Source organism: Myiozetetes cayanensis, unplaced genomic scaffold (assembly GCF_022539395.1).
Source record: "Myiozetetes cayanensis isolate MyiCay16 unplaced genomic scaffold, myiCay2020 scf604, whole genome shotgun sequence".
Classification (NCBI taxonomy): Eukaryota; Metazoa; Chordata; class Aves; order Passeriformes; family Tyrannidae; genus Myiozetetes; species Myiozetetes cayanensis.
Window position 1 is genome coordinate 6,119 of NW_026087859.1, and position 6,118 is coordinate 12,236.

Below are 6,118 nucleotides of genomic sequence, written 5' to 3' on the forward strand. Positions count from 1 at the left end.
CACTGTCCCCTGTGATGTCATCCATGTCTCTGATTATGTCACTGGTGTCTCTGTGATGTCACCACTGTCGTTGTGAAGCCACAGATGTCCCCTGTGATTTCAGTGGTCTCTCTGACATCACGGCTGTCTTTTGTAGTCACCAGTCCCCTGTGATATCACTCGTCCCCAATGATGTCACCAATGTATCTGTGATGGCACCACTGTCCCCTGTGATGTCAGCCCTGTTTACAATGATGTCACTGGTGTCTCTGTGATGTCACACCTGGCCTTGTGATATCACCGATGTCCCCTGTGATGTCACAAATATCCCTGTGACATCACTGGTGTCCCTTTGTTGTCAGCAGTCCCCTGTGATGTCACTGGTTCTCAGTGATGTCACTGCTCTCTCTGTGATGTCATCACTGTCCCCAGTGGTGGCACCATGTCCCTGCGATGCCACCGTTGTCCCTTTGATGTCACTGATGTCCCTGTGACATCACGGTTGTCCCTTTGTTGTCAACACTCCCCTGTGATGTCACTGGTCCACAATGATGTCACTTCTGTCTCTGTGATGTCACACTGTCCCCAGCGGTGGCACCATGTCCCCGTGATGTCACCAATGTCCCTGTGATGTCACCAGATGCCTTTAATGTCAGTGATGTCCCTGTGACATCACAGCTGGCCCTTTCTTGTCACCAGTCCCCTGGGATGTCACTGGTCCCCACTGATATCACCAATGTCCATGTGATGTCACCACTGTCCCCTGTGTCTCCGATGATGTCACTGCTGTCTCTGTAATGTCACCATTGTCCTTGTGAAGTCACCAATGTCCCCATTGATGTCACCGATGTCATTGTGACATCACAACTGTCCCTTTGTTTTCACCAGTTATCTGTGATGTCTCTGGTCCTCAGTGATGTCAGCCATGTCCCTGTGATGTCACCAGACTCCTTTTGATGTCACTGATGTCCCTGTGACATCAGAGCTGTGTCTTTGTTTTCACCAATCCCCTGTGGTGACACTCGTCCCCAATGATGTCACCAATGTCCCTTTCATTAGAGTTAGGGTAATGGTTTAGGGTTTGGCTTAGGATAAGGGTTTAGGGTTAGGGTTAGGCTTAGTTTTTGACTTAGGTTTTAGGGTTAGGGGTTAGAGTTTAGGGTTAGGCTTAAGTTTACATTTAGGCTTAGGTTTTAGGGTTAGGTTTAGGGGTTAGGAGTTAGGGGTTAGGGTTAGGTTAGGGTTCGGTTTTAGGTAATGTTTGGGTTAGAATAAAGCATAGGGTTAGCGTTAGGGTTTAGGGTTAGGGTTTAGGATTAGGATTTAGGATTAGGGTTAGGGTTTAGGTAACTATGGTTAGAGTAAGGGATAGGGTTTCGATTAGGGTTAGGGTTAGGGCTAGGGTTAGAGTTAGGGTTAGAATTAGTGTTGGATGAGGCAGAAACTTCACCACCTTTCTCTTCCCCTTCTTGGTGTGTGGGGTGAAAATCGCCCTTGTCAGGGAGCCCCTGCAGGCTCTGCTCCTCCGGTGATCCAACAGCGGCCCCTGCTGACCGTGATTGGAATTGCACCACAAAACAAGGAATCCCTGACCATTTCTTTTATTTGAGGGGAATTTTTGGTACAGGATTATTTGGTTGGTTTTGTGTTCTTTCGTTGTTCTTCCAACACACATATATCCTTTAATAAAGGGTTGTTATTTTTCCTTTCTCCATACTTCCTCTCCATACTTGGAGCCTCCTAATTTTGGATTTACTGTTGCTTAGAAGGAGGAGTTTGGTCTTCCTCCTAACTCATCCTCCTGAGCCAAACACTTGTGTTTCATTGAACTGAGAGAGGTACAAAGTCATGCTTTGTTTACAGCCCAGGGATCTTGCAGGCTCTTCCCATTTGCCTCTGCCCCTCTCAGAGAACTTGTGTGGACACCTTCCCTGCCTGCATCAGGTGATTTCACAAAACTGGGAGGGGGGATATTTGATGGAGAAGGACCTGGGGGGGTTGTTCTGAGGCCTCTCCAAGCAAATGTTTCATTCAGGAGAGCTAAAGCCAGGGCAGTGGGGGAACAGTAGAAATGCAGCTCCTCCAGCAATGGCAGTTCCTCCAGTAATTTCAAACACATACCCACAGATCCTCCCAGAGGGGTGAGGTAGACATCAAGGTTTGACGTGAATACCCTGTTTGGGATAACTTAGGTGATGGCTGCATCCCCTCTCCCTTACCCAGAGGCTGGAGATGCTGCTGTCTGGGAGCAGGAGGTGCCTGTGTGGGGGTTCAGCACCCCCGGCTTGGTGCAAGTACAAGAAGCGTTTGGACGATACTCCCGGGCACATGGTGTGACTCTGGGGGATGGTCCAGAGAAGGCTCAGGAGTTGGACTCGATGATCCTTGGGGGTCCTACTCACCTGGAATATTGGATGTGATTCTGGGAAGTTCCACAGGGCTGTGTGTGAGCAGAGAGCAGGGGCTGAGCAAAGCAGAACAGGGTAATGGCAGCACAGCCCTTAAGCACTGCCCCAAGCGGGCTGAGCCCAAAGGGGAGCTGGGGTGGGGTTGGTCCCACTCAGGTTAGGGGGCAGAGACACAGGGACAGCAGGGAGTGCAGGACAGGGAGAGCATCAGAGGGAACTGTTGGGCATGGGGATGTCTCCAGGTTGGGCTCTCCCAGTGCTCAGTGGTCCCATCTCTCCAGGACGAGGGTGCTGATGGGGGAGGACGACAAGAGGGGTAAGGTGAGGACACAGCACAGGATCCAGATCCAGAGAAGAATGGCTGACCCTGGAAGAAGGGTGGGTCACAATGTGGACAAAACATATCCAGGAGGAAAGAAGAGTGAAAAGGGCTCACAAGTTATCACTTGCCTCTGACAGGAAATATTGTCTTAGTCGAGGGGTTGCTGTCTGTTAGAGAAATGTAGAGCTCATGATTCTTAGTGTCCTGTGCAGGGACCATCCGAGACACTGAACTCCTCCCCCAACCCCCTCTTGATCCTTTAGATGAATGTGGAACCAGCCAACTCATGCAAATCTGCCCAACTGGCTGATATGGGCTCTTAGAAAAAGAGAAGAGACCAGAGAAGGTGTGATGGAGAGAGGAAGCAGTGAGCAGGATATGCCATTGCAGCCCAGTGAGATCCCAGCTGATGAACCTCCTCATGTCCTGGTGGTGGCAGCTGGGCAGCCTTGGCCCTGATACTGAGGGTCATTGAGTGTGTGAGGAGGGAATTCTTCACCATTGGTGGCTGTGCCTGCCTGGGAGCTGGACCAGTTGCCTGGAAGGAGAAAGGTGCAGGTTGAGAACCTGCGGCTCCCCCAGGTGCTGCACACACTGAGACATTGTGGGGATCCCAGATCCACCATCTGTCATCTGTGAGGATCAAGAAATGAATGCCCTGCCCAGTTGTGCCTCTGGAGACAGTTCAGCCCCGTGCCCCTTCCACATTCCCATTACTGAGGATTTACTAGACAAGAATTGTCCCATCCATGTGGCTCAATCCCCCATCTCCTTTTTCCCCTGCTTGACAACACCCCAAGCCCGGTTTTTGTGTGGTTTATGATTCCAGGTGGGTGACTCTGATTCCTAAAGAATTTCAGCAACTCCCAGATGTTACACCATGCCCTGAACCCACTGGGAAGTGTTGAAAATCACCCCCTTTTGTTCAGAGTCCCACGGGGGCTGAAGGAAGCAATCATCCTGCTGCCTTCCCCAAAGCAGCTCTGCCCATCACTGCTGCACGCCTGATCCACACAGCCTGTGTCCTGCCCTGTGCCCAGGACACGCCCTGTCCTGCCCCTCTCAGCAGCACTCCAGTGCTCAACCTTCCTAGACATATTTTGACCACATTGTGACCCACCTTTTTTCCAGGGTCAGCAATTCCCCTCTGGGTCTGGATCCTGTGCTGTGTCCTCACAGTGCTCAAGGGCTGTGCTGCCATTGCCCTACTCTGCTTTACTCAACTCCTGCTCTCTGCTCACACACAGTCCTGTGGAACTTCACAGAATCACACCCAATATTCCAAGTTGGAAGGGACCCACAAGGATCATCGAATAATCTTGTACCAAAAATCCCCCTCAAAAAAAAAGGGAACAGTCGGGGATTCCTCGCTTTTTGGCGCAATTCCAATCGCGGTCAGCAGGGGCCGCTGTTGGATCACTGGAGGGGCAGAGCCTGCAGGGGCTCCCTGACAAGGGCGATTTTTGCTCCCCACACCGAGAAGGGGAAGAGAAAGGGGATGTTTCTGCCTCATCCAAGGAGAAGGGTCAGGTGAAATGTTCCCCAGGAGCATCTCTTTGTCTCCAGGACTTTTAAGAAAAACCTGCTGCATGGGGCTCCTGTGGGGACATCAAACCCAGCCCACATGGGAATATGGAAAGTTTTTTTTTTCCTAAAACTTTAACATTATGACAAACCTCTCTCTGCCAACTGATGACAATTTTGATGCAGGAACAGCTGTGACCCTGTCACCTCACATGATATTGTAACGGTCCCATGGTATGGGCCTTTCTGAGTCCAACCAGGGCTAGAATTACTTTTGGTTTGGATTTAGGTTTGGAAAGAAAATCCAAGGAAAGAAATGAGGAGCAGTAAACCAGTATGAATCCAAAGGTTTGAGGGTCTGGTGGATGTCTCAGCTGAGCTCAGGTCACAGATGTCTCCTCCCCATCCCCTTGTACCTTCACAGTCCCTTTATGTCTCCCCAACCACCCCTTTGTATCTCCAGGGCTGTCACTGGGCAGCTCAGCCCCATTCCAGGAGGGACTGTGGGAGGCAGAGGTGCAGTCAGGGAGAGAAATCCATGTTTGTTCTCCCCGGGAGCAGAAGCACCTGAGCATTGCACACCCCATAGCCCTGAGCACAGCAGGGCCTCTGCCCCTGTGTGCCTGTGCAGCCAGGGGAGCATCGGTGTGGGCACAGAGAAGAGCACACCTGCAGCTGGATCCCATGGTTATGGACACACAGCTTCCTTTGGACACAGGGCATGGAGATGCCTTCACTCGAGGGGCTCACATCTCCATGTCCAATCCAGGGAATAGATTTGATCTGGATTTATCCATCAGACATTGTCAATACATGTGCGAGTCACAATGATGCTTTGGGATCAAGGCATCCAGAACACATTTCTGATGGGCCTGGGCCTGGTGGAAGGGCTGCGTGTGACCATGTTGGTATGGTCAGGGCTTGTGGGGAGGTGTTGTCCTGCCAAACCAAGCGAGACCAAGAACATCCCCGAGCAGGACATTTGCAATGGCACGTGTTCCATCCCATCCACACAACAGTCAGTCAGGATGTATCCAACAGGACAAAGCAGATGTCTCCACAGAATCTTGAGCTGCCATTCCCTTGGGATATGGAAGACAGGTGGGATGGCATTCTGGGGTAGTGAGGCATTGGTTCTTTGGTGGCCAGGGAACATTGCAGAATGGAGAGAACAGGCCGTGATATCAGAAAGGGGCCGATGGCTCACGGGTGGGGCTGCACTGGGACACTGTGGGGCGTGTGTTCTTTGGTTTCCAGGGGTTGTTCTGGAATGGAGATGATAGGCTGTGACATCACAAAGAGTCCCACAGTAGACATGGGTAACTGCATTCTAGGGGGTGTGGCATTAGTTCTTTGGTTTCCAGGGACCATTCCGGAATGGAGAGGATAGGCCGTGACATCACAAAGGGGCCCATGGCTCACAGGTGGGCCTACACTGAGGGGGTGTGGGTCATTTGTAGTAAGCCAGCGTGAGAACAAGAAGGAAGAAAATCAGGAAGGCCTAGGAAACGTCTAGGTGACTTTGTATTGCTTTGTCTAAATCCTTGATTTACTGTCCAGGGACAGAGCTGAGCTCTCCGTTTGCAATTTACAGTGTTGGATGCAAATAAGGGTAACTTGAAAATCCAAAGTCTGTGTGTGTGGTGTTTGTGTGGCTGGTCAGGCTGTGAGTGTGGTTGATGTGTGGCTTGCAGATGTGCTCTACCTTGATTTGCTTAACCGCTCCCAGTTGAAAGTGAATGCTTTAAAACCCCTGGATTGTTTGCAATAAAGTGATTTCTGTCCATCAAGCCAGATGTCTGTGTGTCATTCTGGCACAGGCTTTGGTCCTCTCGTTTCCAGCGACCATTCTGGAATAGAGAGGACAGGCCTTGATAGCACAAAG